Raw genomic sequence first — 15236 nt, 5'->3', positions numbered from 1 at the left:
TGTGTAACGGCCTGAGCGTAATAAAGTTCTGTTCTGTTCAGTTCTGAAGATCGCGTACTTGCTACACCTACTAAAAATCGTTTGAAAAGAGAAAAGTGGTCGCTAACGACAGGTGAATTCGTACCATTGTGAAAAAGTAATTTCATACCATTGTTAAAGGCGCAGACCCTAGCTCAACTCGTAAAAATGGACACTAAGTTTAGTTAATCTACAAACCTACAACACACTTGGATAACATTACAACAGAGTGAAACAAGAGTCTGTGACGTTAATACAGGAAAATATCCTTTAAAAAAATAGACTAGAACTCGAATCAATAATCGCTACTTCTGAGACGCACGTGCGTTTTTAAAAATATGAACAATGCATTTTGTGGTATTAGAAACAACAGGATGACTAGAAAGACTTCGGTTGTACGGAAATGAATAATCTAAACAATAAAATATAAATAATGTTTGATTTCAGTGATCATAAAAGCTCTAATAGTGAAACATATGTCGTAGTGTTTAAAAACTAGGGTCTGTCCCTTTAAAAGTTACTTCGCACCATAGTCATACTAGTTGTCACTTATCAATGTTCAGACATGTAATGGATGGGCGCAATTAATTTATTTTCGGCCTTTTATCGGCAAATATGCCTGTTTAAAAACAAAACCCACAAAAAAAACCCCAAAGCCCCCCCCCCCCCCCCGAAAAACAAAACAAAACAAACAAACAAAAAACCCCCAAAAAAAACCCATTACTATCCTGTCTGTGGGACGGTGCATATGAAAGATCCCTTGCTAATAATGGCAAAACGTTGCGGTTTTCCTCTCTAAGACTAAATGCAAAACAAAATTACCAAATGTTTGAAATCCAATAGCCGATGATTAATAAATCAATGTGCTCTAGTGGTTTTGTTAAACAAAACAATTTCTTTTTTTCGGGGGATTTGGAAGTGCAATTTTTGTCTAGCTGTGAAAGACTTGACGACAGATATATAAGACTGGATTTTTTCACCGCCCCGCCATTATTTTAGGTTAGTCCCTGGCTACGTTATCATATCTAGCCCTCATAAAGTAGACTGAGAGGCATGCTCCAAGTTAAAGAAGCTAAAGATTATTTTGTTTAAGAGACTCCACTATCTAAAGTATATTGAGCAATTATACATCGGCCATTTGATGTCAAACATTGAGTAATCCTGACAAATAGTCTGTAGAATATCGTTGCAGCCATTGCACCACGACTGGTATATCAAAGGCCGTGTCCTGTCTGTGAGATAATGTACATAAAACATCCCTGGCTACTAATGGAAAAATGTGACAGGTTTCCTCTCTTAGACTAAATCAGGTTCTCCCCCTTTTCACCTATCCTATCCCTTACTCTCCACTATACACTCTCCTCCCCTCACATATCCTACCCTCTCCTCTCCTCACCTCTCTTTTTCTCCCCTTCCCTTTGTGAATTATTATATCTATTAGCAGTAAGGGGTCTTATGTATGTACTTTCCCACAGACATGGCAGCACATACCACAGCCTTTGATATACCAATAGTGGGGTACTGGTTGGGACAGAGGGAAAATTAAATGGGTCCGTCGAGGAGGGTCGATCCCACAACCAAGCGCCTCACGAGAGTGCTCTACCAACTGAGATAAACCCTCCCCAATTATAAAATAATTAACAAAAAATATCACAAGACTATAATATTCAAATATATTTTTGGGGGTGTTTGCAAACATTTTTAGATTATGTTTTGTTCAGTGCGTGAGTATATTACTCTTCAAAAAAGTACCTGCCTCGGTGGCGTCGTGGTTAGGCCATCGGTCTACAGGCTGGTAGGTACTGGGTTCGGATCCCAGTCGAGGCATGGAATTTTTAATCCAGATTCTGACTCCTAACCCTGAGTGAGTGTTCCGCAAGGCTCAATGGGTAGGTGTAAACTACTTGCACCGACCAGTGATCCATAACTGGTTCAACAAAGGCCATGGTTTGTGCTATCCTGCCTGTGGGAAACGCAAATAAAAGATCCCTTGCTGCTAATCGGAAAGAGTAGCCCATGTAGTGGCGACAGTAGGTTTCCTCTCAAAATATGTGTGGTCCTTAACCATATGTATGACGCCAAATAACCGTAAATAAAATGTATTGAGTGCGTCGTTAAATAAAACATTTCTTTCTTTTTTCAAAAAAGTAGTGGAACTCTAATAAGAATTTACAATTGCCAAACTTGTAAGGTGGTATAATATTAGCTATGGGGAATGATTATATGATAATAGTGAATTAATTGGGCAAACATTACAACCAGTAGTTCAGTATTACAGTAGGTTTTATGACCACCAAAGATCTTGAAGGACGATTGGTGTCAGAAGTGAAAATTGAAAGTTGACGGGGTTTTTTTTGGTCAGTAAATCGCAAATTAAAGCAATAAAAATTACTAAAAACAAAGCAATAACAACTGTATGATTAACAGAATGAAAATGATTGACAGAAATAATGTTCCACAGTGATTAATCGAGAATGACACCACACGCACTTGTACGGGGCAACTGCGTGATACATGTGCAAACTATGGAATGTGTTTCGGTGTGTTGATAAACAGACCTGAACGTTCTTTACTAGGATGTCTGTAATGAAAACGTATGTTCGGTCTAATAGTTGATATTAACATTAACATTTCAGGTTCCTCTACTTTTTTTTAGGAGCTTTTTTTTGAGGAGTATATATTCATTTCATTTTAATTTCAGTCGTGTTTATATCCAAATTCGGTTCAAGCACGCTGTCCCGGGTACATACCTCGGTAATCTGGAATTGCCTGCCCAGGACGAAGATTAATAATTATGTGTTAATGAGAATTAAAGTTTAAGTTTGTTTTGTTTAACGACACCACTAGAACACATTGATTTATTAATCATCGGCTATTGGATGTCAAACATTTAGTCACATTTTTTTTTTCTTTAAAAGCAAATGATCTTTTATAAACACTTCCCCCACAGACATATTTGGTTGGCATATTTACACCAATTCTATCATCTAAACTGGAGGAGCAATTACACTTAACATTTCCCCCACACAATCGATTATTGGTTTTTATAACCGATCATCATAACGATTATAATCAATCGTTAGAATATCACTAGGCAACAGTAAATAATTTAATAATACATTTTTAAAGTGTGTGTTAAATGGAGGATATTTCATATTTTTTTTCAAATATGATTTATATCTCATCTCGTTAAGTTTTCAATCATATCACACTCGTCGCGCGACTCGTGAGATATCAGTGGCGTAGGAAGGTGCCAAAAAGTGTGTGTGTGTGTGGGGGGGGGGGGGGAGGGACACACGTTTATATTTACACACTTTTACCCTATCATAAAGCAAATATAAAGCAAAATACCTGAAAGGTGGGGGGGGGCACGTGCGCCTTGACCCCCCCCCCCTTCAGCCCCCGCTTCCTACGCCAGTGGATATCATTGCAAACTTCACGAGATGAGATATAAAAACATGACAAAAAACCAGAAATTTTCAATTTTTTATATAACTTTTGGCAATTTACCTTTTTTTTTTTAAATGCCAGCAGCAAAATAGTTCCGGTTTTCTTACAGTGAAGATAACACTATCTACAGTGACGATAACACATTTTAGAGTGAAAATTTCACTATATGCCTGTTTAAAAACAAAACCCCCCCAAAAAATCTAAAGCACCCCCCCCCCCCCCCCCCCCCCCCCCCCCCCCCCCCCCCCCCCCCCCCCCCCCCCCCCCAAAAAAAAAAAAAAGTACACAAAAAACTCAACAAAACAACCCCACTACTATCCTGTCTGTGGGACGGTGCATATGAAAGATCTCTTGCTAATAATGGCAAAATGTTGCGCTTTTCCTCTCTAAGACTAAATGCTAAACAAAATCACCAAATGTTTGACATCCAATGGCCGATGATTAATAAATCAATGTGCTCTAATGGTTTTGTTAAACAAAACAATTTCTTTTTTTCGGGGGATTTGGAAGTGCAATTTTTGTCTAGCTGTGAAAGACTTGACGACATATATAAGACTGGATCTTTTCACCGCCCCACCCCATCCCGCGATTATTCTAGGTTAGTCACTGACTACGTTATTATATCTAGCCCTCATAAAGTAGACTGAGAGGCATGCTCCAAGTTAAAGAAGCTAAAAATTGTTTTGTTTAAGAACACCACTGTCTAAAGTATATTGAGCAATTATACATCGGCCATTGGATGTCAAACATTGAGTAATCCTGACAAATAGTCTTTAGAATATCGTTGCAGCCAGTGCACCACGACTGGTATATCAAAGGCCGTGTCCTGTCTGTGAGATAATGCACATAAAACATCCCTGGCTACTAATGGAAAAATGTGACGGGTTTCCTCTCTTAGACTAAATCAGGTTCTCCCCCTTTTCACCTATCCCATCCCTTACACTCCACTATACACTCTCCTCCCCTCACATATCCCACCCTCTCCTCTCTTCACCTCTCTTTTCCTCCCCTTCCCTTTGTGAATTATTATATCTATTAGCAGTAAGGGGTCTTATGTATGTACTTTCCCACAGACATGGCAGCACATACCACAGCCTTTGATATACCAATAGTGGGGTACTGGTTGGGACAGAGGGAAAATTAAATGGGTCCGTCGAGGAGGGTCGATCCTACAACCAAGCGCCTCAGGAGAGCGCTCTACCAACTGAGATAAACCCTCCCCCAATTATAAAATAATTAACAAAAAATATTAGAAGACTATAATATTCAAATATATTTTTGGGGGTGTTTGCAAACATTTTTAGATTATGTTTTGTTCAGTGCGTGAGTATATTACTCTTCAAAAAAGTACCTGCCTTGGTGGCGTCGTGGTTAGGCCATCGGTCTACAGGCTGGTAGGTACTGGGTTCGGATCCCAGTCGAGGCATGGGATTTTTAATCCAGATACAGACTCCAAACCCTGAGTGAGTGCTCCACAAGGCTCAATGAGTAGGTGTAAACTACTTGCACCGACCAATGATCCATAACTGTTTCAACAAAGGCCATGGTTTGTGCTATCCTGCCTGTGGGAAACGCAAATAAAAGATCCCTAGCTGCTAATCGGAAAGAGTAGCCCATGTAGTGGCGACAGCGGGTTTCCTCTCAAAATCTGTGTGGTCCTTAACCATATGTCTGACGCCATATAACCGTAAATAAAATGTGTTGAGTGCGTCGTTAAATAAAAAATTACTAAAAACAAAGCAATAACAACTGTATGATTAACAGAATGAAAAAGATTGACAGAAATAATGTTCCACAGTGATTAATCAACCTTCCTGGAAATTGTCAAAATCGAGAATGACACCCCACGCACTTGTACGGGGCAACTGCGTGATACATGTGCAAACTATGGAATGTGTTTCGGTGTGTTGATAAACAGACCTGAACGTTCTTTACTAGGATGTCTGTAATCAAAACGTATGTTCGGTCTAATAGTTGATATTAACATTAACATTTCAGGTTCCTCTACTTTTTTTTAGGAGCTTTTTTTTGAGGAGTATATATTCATTTCATTTTAATTTCAGTCGTGTTTATATCCAAATTCGGTTCAAGCACGCTGTCCCGGGTACATACCTCGGTAATCTGGAATTGCCTGCCCAGGACGAAGATTAATAATTATGTGTTAATGAGAATTAAAGTTTAAGTTTGTTTTGTTTAACGACACCACTAGAACACATTAATTTATTAATCATCGGCTATTGGATGTCAAACATTTAGTCACATTTTTTCCTTCCTTTAAAAGCAAATGATCTTTTATAAACACTTCCCCCACAGACATATTTGGTTGGCATATTTACACCAATTCTATCATCTAAACTGGAGGAGCTATTACTCTTAACATTTCCCCCACACAATCGATTATTGGTTTTTATAACCGATCATCATAACGATTATAATCAATCGTTAGAATATCACTAGGCAACAGTAAATAATTTAATAATACATTTTTAAAGAGTGTGTTAAATGGAGGATAGTTCATGTTTTTTGTCAAATATGATTTATATTTCATCTCGTTAAGTTTTCAATCATATCACACTCGTCGCGCGACTCGTGAGATATCAGTGCCGTAGGAAGGTGCCAAAAAGTGTGTGTGTGTAGGGGGGGGGGGGGGCACACGTTTATATTTACACACTTTTACCCTGTCATAAAGCAAATATAAAGCAAAATATCTGAAAGGTGGGGGGGGGGGCACGTGCGCCTTGGCCCCCCCCCCCCCCTTCAGCCCCCGCTTCCTACGCCAGTGGATATCATTGCAAACTTCACGAGATGAGATATAAAAACATGACAAAAAAACAGAAATTTTCAATTTTTTATATAACTTTTGGCAATTTACCTTTTTTTTTTTAAATGCCAGCAGCAAAATGGTTCCGGTTTTCTTACAGTGAAGATAACACTATCTACAGTGACGATAACACATTTTAGAGTGAAAATTTCACTATATGCCTGTTTAAAAACAAAACCCCCCAAAAAATCCAAAGCCCCCCCCCCCCCCAAAGAAAAGCACACAAAAAACCCAACAAAACAACCCCACTACTATCCTGTCTGTGGGACGGTGCATATGAAAGATCCCTTGCTAATAATGGCAAAACGTTGCGCTTTTCCTCTCTAAGACTAAATGCAAAACAAAATCACCAAATGTTTGACATCCAATAGCCGATGATTAATAAATCAATGTGCTCTAATGGTTTTGTTAAACAAAACAATTTCTTTTTTTCGGGGGATTTGGAAGTGCAATTTTTGTCTAGCTGTGAAAGACTTGACGACAGATATATAAGACTGGATCTTTTCACCTCCCCACCCCATCCCGCGATTATTCTAGGTTAGTCACTGACTACGTTATTATATCTAGCCCTCATAAAGTAGACTGAGAGGCATGCTCCAAGTTAAAGAAGCTAAAGATTGTTTTGTTTAAGAACACCACTGTCTAAAGTATATTGAGTAATTATACATCGGCCATTTGATGTCAAACATTGAGTAATCCTGACAAATAGTCTGTAGAATATACACTCTCCTCCCCTCACATATTCCACCCTCTCCTCTCCTCACCTCTCTTTTCCTCCCCTTCCCTTTGTGAATTATTATATCTATTAGCAGTAAGGGGTCTTATGTATGTACTTTCCCACAGACATGGCAGCACATACCATAGCCTTTGATATACCAATAGTGGGGTACTGGTTGGGACAGAGGGAAAATTAAATGGGTCCGTCGAGGAGGGTCGATCCTACAACCAAACGCCTCAGGAGAGCGCTCTACCAACTGAGCTAAACCCTCCCCAATTATAAAATAATTAACAAAAAATATTAGAAGACTATAATATTCAAATATATTTTTGGGGGTGTTTGGAAACATTTTTAGATTATGTTTTGTTCAGTGCGTGAGTATATTACTCTTCAAAAAAGTACCGGCCTCAGTGGCGTCGTGGTTAGGCCATCGGTCTACAGGCTTATAGGTACTGGGTTCGGATCCCAGTCGAGGCATGGAATTTTTAATCCAGATACCGACTCCAAACCCTGAGTGGTGCAGCTTGGTTACGTAATACCTCCGCGCGACCGTACCCTCTAATACACACTTAGACCAGATGTGGAGGCCATGTGGCCAGTAGTTACGTAATAACTCAGGTAGTGCGGTTTACGACCGGGGTATTTCTGGCGAACTAGGCGACAATAAGTCTGGCCATCTAAGGAAATATACCGTCTCTGGGAGTTGTGGAACTATCACATGATAGGTGAGGTACCGCGTTGTGCCTCCAGGCGATATTCGCTGTCTCTGAGATTTTGAATAAATAGATAGGATTTTAGATATATCGGTGAGAAACATTGGAAGGCTCCCGGGGAACGTTTGTCCGACGGACTGGTAAATATATTTTTCTTCTCTGTTGTATAACCTTGATATGATTGATGTGACTTTAAATATTTTAATACTGTATTATACCAATATTATTTAGACAGTGTTTCCGGTAATCTGACGAAGTAAACTGTAGGCTTCACTGTTCTAACACATTAAAGCTTAGCCGGTCATCCTAGAAGACCTAGGTAAACTGTAGGTTATTGTCTTTATGGTGATATGTACCAGTATTAATTCTGTATTACAAGGTTACTGAATGAGTAGTTAAAGGTTAATTAAAAATTAACCAGTTAGGAATAGAGTTGTAATTCCTTTATTAATTAAGTTCCCCTGGCAGCGTTTCTCAATTATAACACGTGTGGGTGTTGTATCACGGTGAAGTGATTAGAATATTATGTAAACTAGACACCTAGTGATTAACTAATTAAGTGATTAGTTCTGGGTTGTTATTATATTGTTGTTGTTAATTAACTACTGCGGCAAGTACATTTGTCAGCGTAGTGTAATACAGATTCCAAAGTGTATTGTGTTTTGTTGTGTTGTCTAGTGAACTAAACGTGCTACATATATATATATTATATAAGATCTTATCTCTGATTATACATAGAGCCGAGCCACTCGGGTATTAGACTGCCCGATACAGAGAGATCTAATAGATATACAGTTAGGAGAGATATTCGGATAATCGTGTTTTATTCAGTTACGGGTATTATAGGATCCCCGTGACAGGAATGATTATATGATAATAGTGAATTAATTGGGCAAACATTACAACCGGTAGTTCAGTATTACAGTAGGTTTTATGACCACCAAAGATCTTGAAGGACGATTGGTGTCAGAAGTGAAAATTGAAAGTTAACGGGGTTTTTTTTATCAGTAAATCGCAAATAGAAACAATAAAAATTACTAAAAACAAAGCAATAACAACTGTATGATTAACAGAATGAAAAAAATTGAAAGAAATAATGTTCCACAGTGATTAATCGACCTTCCTGGAAATTGTCAAAATCGAGAATGACACCACACGCACTTGTACGGGGCAACTGCGTGATACATGTGCAAACTATGGAATGTGTTTCGGTGTGTTGATAAACAGACCTGAACGTTCTTTACTAGAATGTCTGTAATCAAAACGTATGTTCGGTCTAATAGTTGATATTAACATTAACATTTCAGGTTCCTCTACTTTTTTTTAGGAGCTTTTTTGGAGGAGTATATATTCATTTCATTTTAATTTCAGTCGTGTTTATATCCAAATTCGGTTCAAGCACGCTGTCCCGGGTACATACCTCGGTAATCTGGAATTGCCTGCCCAGGACAAAGATTAATAATTATGTGTTAATGAGAATTAAAGTTTAAGTTTGTTTTGTTTAACGACCCCACTAGAACACATTGATTTATTAATCATCGGCTATTGGATGTCAAAAATTTAGTCACAATTTTTTTTTCTTTAAAAGCAAATGATCTTTTATAAACACTTCCCCCACAGACATATTTGGTTGGCATATTTACACCAATTCTATCATCTAAACTGGAGGAGCAATTACACTTAACATTTTCCCCACACAATCGATTATTGGTTTTTATAACCGATCATCATAACGATTATAATCAATCGTTAGAATATCACTAGGCAACAGTAAATAATTTAATAATACATTTTTAAAGTGTGTGTTAAATGGAGGATAGTTCATGTTTTTTGTCAAATATGATTTATATCTCATCTCGTTAAGTTTTCAATCATATCACACTCGTCGCGTGACTCGTGAGACATCAGTAGCGTAAGAAGGTGCCAAAAAGTGTGTGTGTGTGTGTGTGGGGGGGGGGGGGGGGCACACGTTTATATTTACACACTTTTACCCTGTCATAAAGCAAATATAAAGCAAAATATCTTAAAAGTGGGGGCACATGCCCTTGTCCCCCCCCCCCCACCCCCACCCCCACTTCCTACGCCAGTGGATATGATTGCAAACTTCACGAGATGAGATTAAAAACATGACAAAAAACATGAAATTTTCTATTTTTTATATAACTTTTGGCAATTTACCTCTTTTTTTTTAAATATCAGCAGCAAAATAGTTCCGGCTTTCTTACAGTGAAGATAACACTATCTACAGTGACGATAACACATTTTAGAATGAAATAGTGAAATTTTCACTCTAAACATGTGTTATCGTCACTGAGTGACTGATAACACTTTTATTTCACTGATATTTTAAGATATTTCACTAACTGTTATACATTAAATAGGTCGACTCACCACAGAATGATAAGATTGTGACTGACAAGTATTGCATGTCCACTGGATGTCCGAACTTTCCCTCACAGCTTAACGGTAAACTTGTCGCGAGATACCCGTATTACACGTACGGTGTTGCCACAAATAACAATTATTACATTGGGTAACTTCTTGTCGTGGACGCACGGTATGATGACATGACAAGCATGGGTATGGCACGTCAAGGGCAGCTTGTGCCATGTTTACTGCTATTTATCTATGTACCTATGTACAGTTATCGTGTATATATATATATATATATATATATATATATATATATATATATATATATATAGATATATATTGTCTATGATGTACGGCTCTGCTTAATTCAATAGATCTGTGGTTTTCGAATTTAATCTGCAATAAGACGTTGATTGAGGCCATGCTTCACAATCACGCAATGCTGTTAGATCTACTGGCAGACTAGTAGAGCTAATTTTAATCAGATTGCCATGCTTCATTGAGTAGATTTGATTTATTCGAATTTCGAAATCACTTTCTCGTAAGCCTCGATCTAATGTGGGTTGTTGTTGTTGTTGTTGTTGTTGTTGTTTTTTTTGTTTTTTTTTGGGGGGGGTGGTTCTTTGGAGGGGAGTGGGGGTGGGGGTGGTTGTAATCAAAAGTTGATTGCTAAAACCAGATGCACCTTGGATTTGTCTCTTGTATTTTAATACGATTGTAAAACATCAGCAATCTGACAATCACGTTAAAAATAAGAATCTTCCAACTCATAGTATTGTTACTGTATTTATGTGCTAACTCAAGCAATTCCAAATAACAACTGTTTTTTTCTACATGAAGCACTGTTGGTGTTATTTCAATAATATAAACAGAAGAACCTTAATAGCTTTATCGTGACATGAGTACTTTTCTGGTAAATTGTCGCATATTTTTCAAACACAATAAACTAACAAGTTGATTGCTTAGACAAAGTAGCATTTAAAGTAGGCTATCAGTTGGACCCAACTGCATACCTCCGCCCCCTCCAAAGTACTGACCCAGGCATGCATAACAATGGAAATACCAACCTAAAAAATAACAAATATTGATAAAATAAGGTGGAATTTTTATAACTATTCAATGACACTTTATTTTAAAATTTTGTCCTGCGTTGTATCTTTGAATTATTATCGACTTGTAAAAGTTATAGCTGCAACGAATACACCAAAAATAAGGTGTCTTTTTATTTGTTTGTTCTAGATTGTTTAATAAAATCTTCCCCACTAAAATAATAAATAAACAATCTTGGTCGACTTTGGAGTAATGGTCTGCTGTCCCCTACATTAACGTTGTATCAGGCAGGTGCTACCAATGATAAATACGTCATTGAAATATCCTAAATTATGTGGATTTTATTCTTTATTTCTTTTCTTCTCTTTTGTAAGATTACTAAGAATAATTAATGTTCAATTTCTGAAGCCACCCAAATGTAAACAAATAGTTGTAACCGATAAAAGCAGTGATATTCAGTTATAATTAGAACAAAGTTTGTTTTGTTTAACGACACCACTAGAGCACATTGATTTATTAATCATCGGCTATTGGATCTCAAACATTTGATAATTCTGACATATAGTCTTAGAGAGAAAACCCGCTACATTTTTCCATTGGTAGCAAGGGGTCTTTTATATGCCCCCATTCTACAGCCAGGATAACACATACCACGGCCTTTGATATACCAGTCGTGGTGCACTGTTTGGAACGAGAAATAGCTCAATGACCTCACCGACGGGGATCGATCCTAGACCGACCGCGTATCAGGCGATCGCTTTAGCACTGGGCTACGTCCCGCCTATACCGTCCTACCTCTACTGTCCAAGCTGAGTCAATTGCTCTCCCCCACACACACCCCCACACCCCTAATTTCTATGCATTCATTTATACTTAGATGTTGGCCAAGATTATCAGGCCGAGATTACCGGGTTGAGATTACTAGGCCGTAAGTACCGAAGTCCGAAGTTACCGGCATTCGACAGGACAGCACGCACCTAGGTCTTTGATCTACTTATCGTGGGGCACTGTTCTAACTACCAGAGTTCAGGGTCGTGATTATTTCGAGTTTCTTATTTAACATTTATTTAAAAAGGTTTGTTTTATTTAACATCAATGGAGCACATTGATTTATTAATCATCTGCTATTGACTGTCAAATGTTTGGTCATTTTGACATATAGTCTTAGAGACAAAACTCGTTACATTTTTTTGCATTAGTAGCAATGTATATTTTACCACACATACAGAATAGCACACACCACGGCATTAGGAACGAGAAATAGCACAACAGACCCACCGACGGGGATCGATCCCATACTGACCGCGCATCAGCCGAGTGCTTTACAACTAAGCTACAACCCGCCCCTATTATTATTTATGACGACGCAATATGCGGCAATAATTTTCCCAGGCAAACAAAACCCAAATCCAAGACAATTCCTGTTTACAAGCAACAATTTGACAACCAGGAAGAATCGTAAAATCTCTGACCACAATCTACAGTGCAGTATCAAATACATACATTTTCTGCCGTATCCTGGTTCTGTGGTTTCCAATGTTTGCTGGTAGGTCGAGAGCCCTTTCTTCTATGAGCCATTTGTTGACATCTTCAAGAATGTATTTACAAAGCGAGTACGCCGTTCCACTAATACTTTCCAATAACAAGACGTCACACGGGAACGAGTATATCCGTATTGAAAACTTTTTAGAAACACAACAGACTACAGCCTACCTCTTCATCTAAATCTTCTCCATTAATTAAAGAGGAAAACTGAATAAAACAATTGCCTGTTAAAAGATTCCGTATAGTTCTAAAACTTTATGGAAAGTAAATCTATGCTATTTTGCTTATGGATGCTACGTTTGTGGCATGCAAAAGATGGCCAATTGAAAGAGAGAATGAATAAAGGAGGCTGCGAGCATTTACCAAATTGGTCAGAAAACGGGGTCTTCCCAACTTCCTGTTGCCATATAAGGATGTGTTAAACTCGGAGCTAGATCACCTTGCGCGCTAACATAACCGTATTCCGAAGACGAAACTTCTTACGCTGGATCTATCGTCTGCTGTAATCGACTGCTGCTGTTCCCCCCAAAACACCGTTACCTAGCAACCTGGCGGAGCGATAGAGAAACAGAGAGAGTCACTCGCTCACTCACAGAACGATGAATAATAAAAGTTATTGTAGTGGAGGAAACGCCATATCTGAAAACAAACACAGATTTAAGAAACACACAATAAAGAAATTACATACACCTTCAACTTTTACTCCACCTTCGAAATAATATTTACTTGGGGAGAAAAATACTTTTAAAGAGAGAAATAAAAGTGCATTTAATGCAAGTAATATAGAGTGGAGTGCAGGTTTATGGAAAGTAGCATTTGACAAAGGTATTTCTTTGCTTCGTGGTAGTCTGTATTTGGAAGAACTATATATAAATGACGGTGAGAGTCTAAGGAGATAACATTCTTGCGGAAGAGGCAAGTGGGTATGTTGTCTTGCTGTACGATGGACCGGTCGGAAATTGCGATTTGGGCACGATTCCAAACACGGATACGACTCGCTGAGAAATCACGTGTTAACAGATGTTAAGAACTTTCAAAATAATAACAGGAGGGCCGTATGTAGTATAAAATAACTAGAATGGTGGAGGAGGGTGGGGGGGGGGGGGGGGGGGGGTAGGGGGGGGGGGTAGTGGGTAGTGGCACAAAGAAGCAGAACACCGTATTGTATGGCCATTGGTGTAATCAAGATTATAACTTGGAGGGAGGGAGTGGGGATTGGCACCAACACTGTCGTTTACCATATAAGGGAATAGGGCGACAGGTAAACTTAAAAGGTGGTGAGGAAAAAAAGGTGTAACTGGGGGGGTTGGGGGGGGGGGGTTGGGTGGGGGTGGGGGTAATGGCCTCCCCTGTTTATACGGTCTTACATTTTCCAACTAGAGTAGATATTTGTTTCTTTGTTTCGTTTAACGACACCACTGGAGCACATTGATTAATTAATCATCGTCAAAATTCTGACATGTAGTCGTTAGAGGAAACCCACTGCATTTGTCCTAATGCAGCAAGGGATCTTTTATATGCACTTTCCCACAGACAGGAAAGCACACACCACGGCCTTTGTCCAGTTGTGGTGCACTGGTTGGAACGAGAAAAAAATATATCTGCTGAATGGATCCACCGAGATGGTTTGATCCTGCGACGCAAGCACCTCGAGCGAGAACTTAACCGACTGAGCTAAATCCCGCCCCTTGCGTAGATAAGCTAAAAGAGCAATTTTATTATTATTATTATTATTATTATTATTATTAATATTATTATTATTATTACTAAAAAAACACATTTTCATATTTTATTGGATCTGGATTGTGGGTATGTGAAGTAGGACTACCCACTGCCACCCGCTTGATACGCTGCTGGACAGGATAATTAGCTTTAACACAGAACTTTCTGAACAGAGTGGGAGGGGACTGATTTTTTTTTTTTTTTTTTTTTTTTTTTTTTAACTGCCAAGCAAATGCTATTAATTTAAATAATTTAAAGGGACATTCCTGAGTTTGTTGCAGTTTTTTTAAAAATTCAAAAAAGTACGAAATTATTTGAAGACAAAATCCAGTTTGCCAGAAACGCATTAAATATACAGACACTGATATTCTAAACAAGTAAATATATTAAATATGTAAGTTTAATCATAGAAATATTTTATTAGTCGGAAACATCTTACAATGTAGCAAACTCAGGAATGCCCCTTTAATAATATCTCCATTAAATAAAATAACGGATACATTACCAAATATTAAACATTTCAAATATGTTCTAAAATCAAGATATATAATTGAACGAAACATTCATCACAGTAAAGGTTTACACCATAAATTCCAAACAAAATGGGCTATGTATCATAATTTATGTAATATGTAGCCAGGCAATAATTGGACAGAATTTTATAGTAATATTTGGTTTTTTGTGATGTTTGTATTTCGATTGTCATATACATGCTAGATATACAACCCAATTATAATGGTGTATGTGTTTGTGGTTTTTTTATAATGCAATGTTGTATGTGTATATATTAATGTGTGTATGTAGGTGTGGATGGATGTATGAGTCT

The sequence above is a fragment of the Gigantopelta aegis genome, chromosome 15 (assembly GCF_016097555.1).
Source record: "Gigantopelta aegis isolate Gae_Host chromosome 15, Gae_host_genome, whole genome shotgun sequence".
NCBI lineage: Eukaryota > Metazoa > Mollusca > Gastropoda > Neomphalida > Peltospiridae > Gigantopelta > Gigantopelta aegis.
The sequence above is the reverse complement of the archived record's forward strand: the minus strand, read 5'-3'. Positions refer to the sequence as shown.